The sequence below is a fragment of the Nicotiana tabacum genome, chromosome 11 (genome assembly GCF_000715075.1).
Source record: "Nicotiana tabacum cultivar K326 chromosome 11, ASM71507v2, whole genome shotgun sequence".
Taxonomy (NCBI): Eukaryota; Viridiplantae; Streptophyta; class Magnoliopsida; order Solanales; family Solanaceae; genus Nicotiana; species Nicotiana tabacum.
In genome coordinates, this window is record NC_134090.1 from 79171853 (window position 1) to 79185682 (window position 13830).

At 38.7% G+C, this 13830-nt stretch overlaps 1 long non-coding RNA gene across 4 annotated transcripts in view; it reads right to left on the minus strand.

The window, feature by feature from the left end:
- The window catches only part of LOC107780368 (uncharacterized), a 44654-nt gene that overhangs the window by 17900 nt on the left and 12924 nt on the right, over positions 1-13830 (minus strand). The window contains exon 2 of one of the 4 annotated variants that reach the window (XR_012696943.1): positions 9905-10105. The exons of 2 other annotated variants lie outside the window; for them this stretch is intronic. This is a non-coding gene — a long non-coding RNA (uncharacterized LOC107780368). Of the gene's footprint in view, positions 1-9904; positions 10111-13830 lie in introns of all 4 variants that reach the window. One more of the 4 variants, XR_012696942.1, reaches the window with a different exon arrangement.

The following is a 13830-nucleotide window of genomic DNA, read 5'->3' on the forward strand; positions in this document are numbered from 1 at the left end:
TTTCAGAGTCGCCACTTGGGAGATTTAGGGTGTCCCAATTCACCAATTTTAATCCCGAATCGAGGAAAAGAATGACTCTGTGTTACAGTCCGCGAACCAGAAATCCGGATAAGGAATTCTGTTAACCCGGGAGAAGGTGTTAGGCATTCCCGAGTTCCGTGGTTCTAGCACGGTCGCTCAACTATTATATTTGGTTTGATTATCTGATTTTATACAAATATGAATTTATGTGCAAATTTTAACATTTTACCGCTTTCATAATTATTATTATTATTTTTACAAGGAATTGCAACGTTGTGAAAATGTATCTCAAACCGCATCACAATCAATGTACCCGTGGTTGTTGACACATCTCGACTCTGTTGAGATTTGGATTTGGGTCACATAAATGTGCACCCGAGTAAAGGAAAATAAATTATTAAAGGTGCGCCTAAAGCAACTAGCGTATTGTTATTTTGGGGAAGGCCGTAAAATTCGCTAAACGGCCTGTCCCGAATTCTAAGTATTTTAACATATACATTTAGAGGGCCCCGCAGCTTGTGCATTTTTTGTTTGTCGAGGCTCGTCTCATTCATTATTTTAAAAAGAATTTGCAACGTCATGGAAATGCATCTCAAACCACGTCACAATCAATGTACCCGTGATTAGAGACACATTTCGACTCCGTTGAGATTTGGATTTGGGTCACATAAATGTGCACCCGGGTTTAAGGAAATAAATTATTAAATGCGTGCCTAAAGATACTAACGCATTATTATTTTGGAAAAAAGCCGTGAAATTTGCTAAGACAGCATATCCCGAAAACTAAGTATTTAACACATATATTTTTGTGAGGGCTCCGCAATCTATGCGTTTTATTTGGCGAGGCTCGTCTTATTTTTATTTTAAAAAAAAAGGATAAGGCTAAAATAATTACATTTTTCTACTTTGCGAGGTCATGGACAATTCAACTGATGACACACCTCGATTTCTAAAGGATTAAAATTAATTAAGCGGAGGTCATGGGTTGTAGATTGAACTTATTTGATGGAAAGAGTATTTTTCGTGGAATTAAGCTTACTACCATAATTTTAAAATTACCACTACATGTATAAGCAACTATTAAGAAGAACTAAATAATTAAAATTTTCAGAATGTGTACAAACACCTATTGTGACAATATTTGGATAATCAACAACCTAAACATGAGGAAACGAATGCCAAATAACTGCTTAGAGTAACAAAACAAAAGAAAAGACATTCACGGCCAAATTTCAATGCCATACGGAGTTAGCCAGAAATAGCAATTCGCAAACATCATGTATATATGTCTCGCTCAATTACCCACGATCCACGTGAGCTAGGATTACATTTTAATATCATATACACATATTACCCAAAAGCAAATACGAAGGATATGGGCAGAGGTACCCTACTTGTGATTAACGTTTGATACGTCGAAACTGTGACGAAACCTCGGACAACAACCTCGACGTACCGGATCTCGACGAACAACGACGACCTCGATGGAAATAGAAAGCTCGAACCAAGACTGTCAGCGACCTGAGATGCTGGCTGCTGCTGTTTTTTTTTTCCTTTTCGACGCAGCAAACTGGTACGTGAATATGAAGCAAAATGGGTCGTTTGGATGTGAGGAAGGAGCAGCTATGGAGGGTCGTTTGGGCAGTGGTCGATGAAGGAAGTTTGGACAGGAGATTGGTCGATGATGCAGATGTGGTTGTTGCTTCTCAAAAAAAAGAACGAGGGGTCGTGGGTTATGGAGGTGTTCGCGGGTGATGGACGACGGGGTCTTTTGGACAGAAAAGATGAAGCAAAAGGCAGAATCAGCTGTGACGAGCAGCTGGGGACGATGGTGATGACGGGATACGGGTTGTGGTCGCCGGACGTGAGGATGGAGCTGGTTTCAATGGAGGAAGAAAGCGAGCTACTGGTTTTCCGGCGATGAAAGGGGTCGTTTGCTGGTTGTTACGGAGAGGTTTGGAGGTGGGGAAGACGATGGGGGAGTTGGGCTGGTTATCGCGACTGGTTTTCAGTCGTTCGGAATCCTGAAGAAGATGAAGCCTTAGGGTTTTTTTCTAGGGTTCTCCCTTTGTTTTCTTTTAGGAAGAAGAAGATCAAGTCTAAGTGTTTTTCCTTTCCCCTTTCAATTTTTCTATCCGTGTGTTTTTGTATCTACTCAAAGAACATGGACCTCACGTGTGTAGGGGTCCAAGACTTGTGTCCCCCATGTACGGTGGGGTTCCCCGTGTGTGGTGTTCCGTCCGTGCTCCCCACGTGTGTCCCCCATGTGTGGTGGGCTCGGATTATTACGGGCTAGGTCCGAAAATTAGGCCTAAAAACGGGTAGTTTGAACCCAAATATTATTCTTTGCCCAGACCCGAGAATAAAACACGATGTTATTCAATTAATCTTATGCAAGCAAAATAACTACAAAGCATAAGACTAACATTTAAAACAAAACTATTTCTTCTTTTTTTTTTAGTATTTTTCAAGATTAAAATAGCTACTAAGCATAAATAAAACTATTTTTGTCATTTTCGTTTTTATATAAAGATAAAATATAAAGTACTATTTTTGTATTTTTCAAGATTAAGATGGCTACAAAACGTTAATAACTTTTTTTGTAATTTTCGAAATTATACAACGATAAAAACATAAAGTACTATTTTTATATTTTTTAAGTTAAAATGACTACAAAACATTAATAAAACTATATTTTTTATAATTTTCGAAATTATATAAAGTACTATTTTTTTGTATTTTTTCAAGTTTGTGAGAAATATATAAGCTAAAATTTATATATATATTATTTGTATTTTTTCTTTTGCGACGAAATAAAGTAAAATAGTCAAATTAGCTATATTAGAACCAATTTAAATATTCACGCTAAAAATGTGAAAATTCCCGGGGAGGGTCAAAAATCACACGTCTACACTTAGAGCAAGAAAGAGATAACCTCCTAGTTGTGATCATAGATTTGAGGGAAACAATAGATGAACTCAAAGCAGGATGTGGGTCTGGGAGGACTGATAAAGGAAAAGGAGTTGCTAGTGAAGCACATATCAGGCTAGAAAACGAATTAAATGCTGTAAAAATCAGTTTATGTGCTGAACTTGAAAAAACTAGACAACTCCAAGCAGAATTGGATAGAGTAAAAATGATCTTGAAAAGTCTCCTAAGTGGACCTGGTCCTCGGATGTTATTGCTTCCATGTGTGTTCACAATGGTGGAAACAGGCAGGGAATTGGTTTTCAAAGGGAGAGAACTCCTTACAACCCTCATAGCAAGTATGTTATTGTACCCGATAATTGGTTGTGTACCTACTGTGGGAACAATAGGCATTTCAAAGAAGATTGCCAAGACAAAGCTCAGTCTCTTTAGAAAAATAAAGTTTTTGCTGAAAGAGTAGCTGCTAGAAGGGGACCAGGTGCTACTCATAAAAAACGCATGTTACCTGCATGGACTAAAAGAGCACTTATTCATCCTCTTGCTTATTACAAGCGACCCAAACTTGCTTGGGTTCCTAAATCTAACCATTGATTTTCTTGTGCAGGGAACAGTGAAACAAAGCAGTCAACAATGGTTCATGGATAGTGGATGCTCAAAGCACATTGACTGGGAATACCATGGACTTCCTTTCACTAAACGCCCTTCAAGGAGGGAGTGTATCCTTTGGAAATGGGAAAAAGAGATACATTCTTGGAGTTGGAAAGATTGGAAAATCACTCACTCACTTAATTGAGAATGTGTACTACGTCAATGGGCTCAAGTACAGTCTCTTGAGTGTTTCTCAAATATGTGATAAAGGAAACAAAGTGGAGTTCTTGTCAAGAATTTGTATAGTTACTAATCTAGTAACAAGCGAATTGGTGTTAGTGGCCAAAAAATACAAGAAAATCTACGTTGCCGACTTTGAGTCTCTACAAAGTGGTGATCTGAGTTGCTTGAAAGCAGTTGATGATGATGCTGAGCTGTGGCAGAGAAGACTAGGGCACACAAGTTTTTCTCTACTCAGCAAACTAGTTCAGAAGCACCTAGTGCATGGTCTTCCCAAGTCAAAGTTCGCGGAGCACAAAGTTTGTGATGCATGCACCAGAGGGAAGCATGTGAAATCCTCATTTAAGCCAAAAAAGGATGTCAACACCTCAAAACCACTTGATCTCCTTCATATGGATCTCTGTGGTCCTATGAGAGTGTAAAGCGGAGGAGGAAAATATACATTTTTATGATAGTGGATGATTATTCCAGATTCACTTGGACTCTCTTTCTTAGATCAAAAGATGAGACCTTTGAAGTGTTTATAGCCTTTGTGAAGAAAATTCAAGTGAAGATGGACTCAAAAGTAGCATGCATAAGATTAGATCATGGGACAGAATTTGACAATACTAAGCTTGATGATTTTTGCAACGAGAATGGGATCACTCATAACTTCTCAGCCCCTAGAACTCCACAAGAAAATGGAGTTGTGGAAAGAAAAAATAGAACCTTTGAAGAAATGGCAAGGACAATGTTGATCGATAGTGGGATTGCGAAGAACTTCTGGGTTGAAGCTGTCACCACTGCCTGCTACTTGGTGAATAGGTGCATGATCAGGTCTCTCTTGAACAAAACTCCCTATAAGTTGTTGAATGGAAGAAATCCCAAGTTGACTCACTTAACAATATTTGGGTGCAAATATTATGTTCTCAATAATGGAAAGGATCAGCTTGGAAAATTTGATGCCAAGAGTGATGAAGGAGTCTTTTTGGGGTACTCTTCTCAAAGTAAATCCTACAAGATATACAACAAGCGGACTCAGTGTGTTGAAGAAAGTGTACACATAATCTTTGACGAGTCCTATCTCTCTTGTGAGAAAAGCAACAAGGGTGATCAAGATGGAGAGCCTTTGTTAGTTCCAGGTGAAGTCATTGATATGGCAAACGGAAAGGCAAGACATGATGAGTCAAGTGAAGGAGTCAGGTGAAGACAATGCAGTTCCTTTCTCATCAGCAGGAGAGAAACCGAGTACCACAATTACAACTACTGAAGCTGATGAAAGAGTGGTTGATGCAGTGCAAGGTACTCCACAGGTTGCTGAGAGAAGAATGCTAGGGAACCAGTCAGACTTACCCAGCTCCTCTACAAATAAAATTAAAGTACCCAACTGGAAGCACAAAAGCTCTCACCCTCTTGATAATATACTTACCCCTCTAGATTCAGGAGTACAACCAGATCAAAATCCAGAAATTCACTTGCCTTCTCAGCCTTTCTTTCCCAAATAGAACCCAAAAATATCAAGGAAGCCTTAAAGGATGCAAACTGGATCACTGCCATGCAAGATGAGCTGCATCAGTTCAAAAGGAACAATGTATGGCACCTGGTACCTAGACCGTCAGATAGAACAATCATGGGAACCAAGTGGGTATTCAGGAATAAGCTCGATGAACATGGAAACACTACAAGGAACAAGGCTAGGCTAGTGGTTCAGGGTTACAATCAGGAGGAAGGAATTGATTTCGATGAGACTTTTGCTCCGATTGCTCGCATGGAAGCTATTAGAATCCTCATTGCATTTGCATCACATATGGACTTCACACTGTCCAAATAGATGTCAAAAGTGCATTTCTGAATGGATTCCTAAAGGAAGAAGTCTATGTAAAGCAACATCCAGGCTTTGAATGCCATGAACACCCTGAATATGTGTTTAAGTTAGACAAGGCATTGTATAGGTTGAAGCAGGCTCCTCAAGCTTGGTATAAAAGATTGTCAAAGTTTCTCTTAGAAAATGGTTTCACAAGAGGAAGAATTGAAAATACCTTGTTTCTGAAGAAACAGGGAGGAACCTGCTCATCGTTTAGGTATATGTTGATGACATTATTTTTGGGGCAGCAGCTGATTCACTGTGCGAAGAATTTGCCAAACTCATGGGAATAGTTTGAGATGAGCATGATGGGTGAATTTCTTGGGTCTTCAAGTGAAGTAGTCCACAAAGGTTACATTCATCAGTCAACAGAAATACATCAAGGAGCTTCTGAAAAGGTTTGATATGGAAGCATCAAAAGTGATTGACTCTCCCATTGCCACTACTACTCGACTGGATATGGATGAATCTGGCTCTCCTGTGAATCAAACCATATATAGAGGCATAATTTGGTCTCTTCTCTACCTCAGTGCCAATAGACCTGATATTGTTTTTAGTGTGGGGCTATGTTCAAGGTTTCAGTCAAATCCCAAGGAATCTCATCTGAAAAATGCCAAGAAAATTTTGAGATATCTTAAGGGAACATAGGACCTAGTCCTGTACTACCCTTCAGGTGATAATTTTAATCTTATTGGGTATGCTGATGCTGACTATGCAGGTTATCTTGTGGAAAGGAAAAGTACTTCTGGAATGGCTCATTTTCTAGGACCATGTCTCATCTCATGGGGCACAAGGAAACAGAACTCAGTTGCCCTTTCAACTGCTGAAGCAGAATATGTTGCTGCAGCTTCCTACTATGCTCAACTCATATGGATTAAACAACAATTGGAAGATTTTGGTGTGTACACTAATTGTGTGTCTCTTATATATGACAACACCCGTGCACTTAACATGGCCAAGAACCCGGTTCAGCATAAAAAATCAAGCACATTGATATGAGACATCATTTTCTCAGAGACAATGTGGAGAAAGGGCTTATCTGTATGAAGTTCTGCAGTACTAAAGACCAAATTGCAGATTTTTCACCAAAGAACTGAGTAGAGAATATTTTGAGAGAAATAGGTAGGAGTTGGGGCTAATAAAGCCTAATTGAGAACCTGATTCTCATCAGTTGACTATAAAAGTTACTTTCAAGTAACATTAGCTAAAGGGTTTTCCGTCCAAGTCTAACTCACTTCAATACCGTTGCAGGTAGACACACTTGATGAATATAAAAGCTATAGATGCACTGTATGAGTGGTAAAACAAGATGGAAATTTTTGAAAGACAGGTCAAGAACCTGGTTCTTGTACCACAAGTTAGTAGTCTTGTGTTTTTTCATTCATATCTCAAAGGAATAAAAAATTAAGTGTCGTGTCATCAACTTTTTCAGACCTTATATGCCATGTGTTTTCATTTCAAATCCCTTCATCTCCCTCTGAAACATTGCAACTCCCCACAGATCTACCACCGTTTCATAACCGGTTTCTCTCTCCCTCATCATTATTTCTTCTCCCATTAAAAGCCTCTCATTTCTTTAAACAATCATATCTTCTCTTCAGTTCTTCTCCAAAAATATTAAAACTTCATCTTTGTCATGGCTGAAGATCAACCAATAATCCCCTTCTCAGTTGAGAAAACCCCAGAGAAAACCCTTGATTCTTCCGCTTCTAGTAAACGACTTCTCACCATCCCTTTCTCAACTACCACTATAGAAGACACTCCTAAACATGATTCTCCTACACCCTCTAGTCCTCATGTGACTCTCTCAGACCTCTCTCTCACTCCAAATGTTGAGAACTCAAAAACCCCAAAATTCGACAACCTTTCATCTCTATCGCCTGAGATTCTCACTGAACAAAGAAAGGGTGGAGAACAGAGTAAAGTTCCGCAGGTAGTAGAGGTCTCAGAGGTTAGTATTGATCAGTTTACAGTTGTTCTCACTTTTGAGTTTGTGTCACCCATGGAGTCTCAAGAAAAAGAGGTCGTAGAAAACATATTGGCCATATCTGCTGACGGAATAGTGTTTGGGGTGATCCCTTCTGTGCCTGAGTCTCAGAGTAAAGAGACACAGTTGTCAGAGGAAGAAGAAGCTATGGTGCTCTTTGAAAATTCTGCACCAGCAGAGACTACTGGGACCCCTCTTTGAAAATCCTTGACCTGAGGAAACAGGTCAAGGATCCTCTTCCTAGGTCAGTCTCGACTCTACTCCTTCTCCACACTTTGATGTTGAGCCCTTGGAAATTTTGGCTTATGGTAAGAAGTCTAGTGATGAAGAAGATCAAGATGATGTTGCTCTAGATGCATTCATTGCCAAGAGCAGAGCAGTAACCACTCCTGAGCCTTATCCTAAGCAACCTACTACTAGGTTGCAAGAAAAGAAGGCCTTTGAGTCTACTCTACAGAAGAGTAAAAGGAGCAACAAGAAGAAGAAAAAGAGGCTGGTGAAAAATGGGGAGGTTGTGGGTGACAAAAACATTCCTATAGTGGAAGTAGATGAGCAAGCAGTGGAGGAACCAAGTTCCTGGGTGAAAAGGTCTCAGAAAAGTAAGCGAGAGGAAGGTGTTGCTACACCAAGTTCAAAATCAGTGAAAAGTAGTGGAAAGTTGAAACAAGTTGTGAGTGAACAGTCTTTGTCTGACGAGGACGTGTTGGTAAATTCAAGTAGAAAGGGAAAATCGAGTATGAATTCTGGAAAAAGGAAGGTGGAAACTGTGAGGGAACCTGATTCTGCAAAGAGAGTGAAACGTGAGAGTATATCTGCTAAAGAACGACTGAGGTACCAAAAGGTTTTGTGGGGTCACACTTTTAACCCAGAAATATAAAAAATGGCCGGAATGAGATAAATAATTGACATGGTCGAGTTTCAATAGTGGGGACATCTGTTCAAGGTGGATGTGCCAAAAGTTTATGAGGATGAGGTCCAAAGTTTCTATGCATACCTCTTTCCTGTTGAAACTGATCATATCCATGCTTTGGTTAATGGAGTTGATATTGTGTTGGATGCTGCTCTACTTGGGGACATTCTTAAGGTCCCTGCTGATGGTATGTCTTTTGTGAAGAATGTGTGTGGGCTAAATTTTAGAAATGCTATTGTGAAGGAAGGTGCAGTCCAACGGGGGGAACAGGTCCACAAAAAAGCTCTGCTTCCCATTTATCAGTTATTGTTTGAGCTGGTGAATAAGGTTATTCTACCCTATGCTCAAAGAAGGTCTCCATTACTTCAAAGTCTGACTTGTATCTGATGGAAGCACTGGATGGGATTAAAGATGTACACTTGCCAGCTATCATGATTGAGCACATGCAAAAGGTGGCAGCTTTCAAGGATGGAAACCACGGTCTTCCATATGGATTTCTTCTCACCACGTCTTCAAGTTCTTCTAAGTGCCTTTGGGACAGCCTAAGATAGGGACCAAGAAACAAACCTTCTCTCAAACTACTTTGGACGAATGCGAATGTGTTGAAAAGAATTGAGGGGTAGGCAGTACTTTGACAATCTCTAAGCTCATCAATGCTCAAAACATTGCTACTGAGGAGATTCAAAAGTTGAAGGCAAATAATGCCATACTGGAGAGTCAGCAGGGCCAAGGGGCCCAGGGTCAAATGAGGGGATAGCTCGTCTGACCAAAGAAAATGCTGATCTCCGACAACAAGTGGAGAACCTGAAGGAGAAACTACTCACCGAGCAAATGTCGGTGAATGCCCATATAGATCTCGTTCTCAACACCATTGTTGCAACCTCTAAGCCCTCTCCTCCTAGTGTCCCTTAGGCAAAACTCTCAGTGACCAGTTTCTGGATTATTATTTTTTGTTGTTTTGATGACTTTGGCAGTTGTTTTTATTTTTTTACGGTATGGATGGGATGTACTTTTATTGCTCCTACTGATAACAGTCCAATTTCTGCTTTTGCTATAATGGCAAAGGCTTATGTTTTATAAAACTTTCTTCTTTTGTTGTTTATTGCTTATGTTTCTCTACTTTTCTTTTCTTTCATGTTGTGTGCACATATGTGGAATGAGTTAGCTAGGATAGACTTCTTTATGCTGATTGCTTGCTTGTGTATTTTTAATGATGCCAACGGGGGAAGTATAATTGAAACAGGGGTCTGATTAAGGGGGAAGCATAAAGTCAGGGGGAACTTGTGAAGTTTATGTTACTTAATCTGGTTTATTTTGCTCTAAACATGTGTTATCAATTTATAAGTTTGTCATCATAAAAAAGGAGAGATTGATGGGGTTACAGTACCTTAGCTTTATGTTTTGAAGTTACTGCCAATGAACTAGATAAGGAACCTGACACACTTGGTTCATAACACAAATCAACAGACTTCAGCTTATGAGAGTTGCTATGACTTTAGAAGACGGAGAATCAACACAGGGACATGATACCCTTATGTTTCCCGGACAGCAGTACGAAGTCAATTGTCTACAGTTGGAAAGTGACTGCCTGTACTGTGCACAGAAACAATGCATCACAATTCTACAGTCATTTTTATTTGACCTACCAAGTGATTACATCATTCAAGTGATGACATCCATGTCGTATTAACATTAAACATTATAACAAAACATCACTTTAATACTTGAGAAATTATTCAAGCACTCCAACCGTTTTGCCTACCAAGCATTCAATTCTCAAGTGCATCAAGAACAAAGAACTACATTACTATGGACCAGTTCCTACAACAAGTATTTTGTATGTCCTTAGTTGAGTTGTAACTTTGTAATTTTTCTTCATTGTAATTCCTTCTTTGTTTATCTAGAAGCGTGATTCAGGAACCATTGTAAACCATAAACCTTTAGTCTTTGTGTCATGACTAGAGTTTGTCATGAGTTGAAGTTTTTGTAATACGTGTATTGCAAAGTGGATTGTAATAGGTGCATTACAAGTTAGTGAGGGATTAAGAGTTTAATTCCTAGATTGCATAGGTTGTAATCTAAAGTTGCTCATAGTGAAGTTGAAATCCTATTAGTGTAGATCGTGGTTTTGTATCCCCTTGAGCAGGGATTTTTCCATGTAAAACTCCATGTTCTCTTTACTTACTGTTATATTAGCATTCTCAGAGGAAACTCATATAGGACCTGGTCTCTATATAGATTCGTGGACTCATATATTCTATCACACAGGATTCAATAAGCTCTTCCACGTATAAACTAAAAGTAAAAACAACAAGGTTTCAATAAATAAAATCCAACTTATAGGAAGTAGGAGAAAGAGGAAGAATTTTGATAATTCTGTGATTAGCTCTCCAAAATAACGTGCTTATATAGGTGTTAGATTAACAGCTAAATAACAACTACCCTATCAGATTTGTTTTGGTAATTTTTTGTATTATTCATAGGGTTAGGCGAAAGGCGATTGAGGGAGAAAATTATATGGTATGGAATCGAATCCTTACTACCAAGGTAAAAATTTAGGTAGCCAATCAACTAAGATATTAATTAAGATTCCCCAGAATATTAGGATTAACAACCAAATAGCTAGTGTATTAAGGACACAAAAGATTTATTGTATATAAAGTGAAAGAATTAGCACTTTCTGTTGGACCACCAAGGAAGAGTATAGCATTGGAACTCTAGTTATTTCCTATTCTAATAACTCTATATATTTTAGGATGTTCTCATTTTACAGGCACGAACAAACACTAAAGTTAAACGTGAGTTGAGAGCAAAATAGCAAGGCATTTTGCAAGCAATTCTTGTGTGATTCAAGTGTGTGAACCTGAAGTTACATGAATGAGATAGAAGAACTAGTTCCAAGTGTCTGTCTTTTATTCTACTTCAATTGTATTAGGCTTTTGAGTTGTACCTTTCAGCTTTATCTAGAAACAATTGTATTAGGTACTCTAAGTATTATAATTAAGTTAGAGTTAACTTGACGTTGTCGCAACAGTTAAAGGTTGGTTTCCACAACGGGATTAGAAGTAATCCTTAGGTTTATAAAGAGTTTTTGTAAATACTGTTTTGGCTCAGTTATTTAGTGAAGTGTTGGGAAATCCTACTGAGTAATAAGTCATGGTTTTTTCACCTTTTGAGCCGGGTGTTTTCCACGTAAAAATGTTTGTGTTGTTTACTTTTCACATTTACTATTTCTGCAACACTAATATAAGGAACACATAGAAGAACTAGGTCCTTTATAATCTGTGCCCGCGAAAAATAGTGCACCACACAAATCAACCTCCCCCCCCTCATGTGTGGTATCGAAGTATAAAATATCAATTGGTATTAGAGCAGGTTATCCTTGAAGAGGCTTACACCTTAAGAGAAGATCAACATGAGTGCACTACCTGGAAACTGGGAATGGAAATCCACTGTTAGGCCATCACTCTTTAATGGCCAGTACTACTCTTTGTGAAAAAATAGGGTGAGAGATCACATCATAGGAGAAGACTATGAGCTATGGGACATTGTTACCGATGGTACACTGGCTACCTTGAAGAAAAATATTGAAGGAGTAGATGTGCCAAAGAAAAGAGCGGATTGCACTATTAAGGAGTTGAAGAAATGGGAGAAGAATGCTAAAGCGAAAAAATGGCTTGTTTGTGGACTTGGTCCAGATAAGTATAGCAGAATCTAAAGTTGTACCACTGCTAAGAAAATTTGGGACATGTTGCAAGTGGCTCACGAAAGAACACCTCAGGTGAAGAGATCCAAAAGAACTCTACTGTACCCTCAGTATGAGAAATTTTCCATGAAGGAAGGAGATACCATTCAATAAATGTACACAAGGCTCACTACACTGACAAATGAGCTAAAATCTCTTGGAAGGATTATTCCTGAAGAAGATAGAGTCGTGAAGATACTAACTAGAGTTTTGCCTATTATTTGGAAGAGCAAAATCACTGTCATCCAAGAATCACAGAATATTGCCACTCTCCCACTGGATGAATTAATATGAAATCTCACTGCTAATGAACTTAAGAGACAAACCATGAAGCTGGATGTATCTAAGAAGGAAAGGAGCTTGGCACTCAGAATCACTAAAGGTTCTGATATGAAATATGATGAAATGGCTATGATCACCAAGGATTTCAAGAAGTACTTGAGGAGAGGAAAGGGTTCTTCAAGAAGTGGAAGCTATAGCAAGTCAAAAGCTCCAGAGAAGCAAACCAATGATGGCTCTTACAAGTGTAGAAAGATTGATCACCACACCAAAAATTGTCCTTTGTGGGAAATTGAATGGACGAAAGAAATAGCTAAACGAAGGAACAGGAAGAAGGAATAAGTTCAACCCAATAAAAGAAACAACAAAGGCTATGGTCGCTGCTTGGGAAGACAGCTCAAATGAAAGCTCAGATGATGAGGATGAGGATGAACAAGCACTTATGGCCATTGGAGAATCTGATGAAGGAACTGAGGTAAGTGTAATTCATCTCAAAGACAAGATTAAATTGTTGTCTAAAAAAGGTTATCTGAGTTACTACTAGAACTAATTGATAAATCTGATGATGTAAATAACAAAAAGGAATAGCTGTCTAAAGAATGTGTGATTTTGAAGGCTACGTGCAAAAACCTGAAACTTATGGTTAGTGAAATTGTAAGTGAAAATATTGTGTTGAAGAACCAGGTTCATGCACTTGACTCAATTGTCCTAGAACTTAGATCTAAAAATCTAAAATTGAAACTAGGAACATGCAAAAAGATAGCTGATCACACACAACTCACCTTAGAAGAAAAAGTAGGAAAAATAAAAGATAAGTTGTACAAAAAGGATGAGCAGGTAAGAATCCTAAAGGAGGATCTAAGCGAGGTCAAGCATGATCTATACAAAACTTGTAAATGGAAAAGGTCCTCTGATGCTCTTTCATGGCTACATGAACACCATAGTAGCAACAGAAGAGGATTTGGCTTTGGCAACCTAGCACCTAAGTGGGATCCTAAAAGCTAGTAGCTTACACTTTCTGAGAACAAAATTTGCATACACTGTGGTAAAGCAGGTCACTATAAAAGTGAATGTATTGCAAAAAAAAGCATGTCAAAATAACAAAGAATTTGTTCAAGGGAAGAATAGGCTACCAAGTTGGGCTAAAAAGAATTTGATTCATCCTTTTACCTATAGAAAGGGACCCGAACTAGTTTGGGTTCCTAAGACTAACCCCTGGCTAAATGTGTTGGATAATGATCCCATCCTTTGGCACAAGAGACTTGGACATGTCAATCTAAGTCAACTCA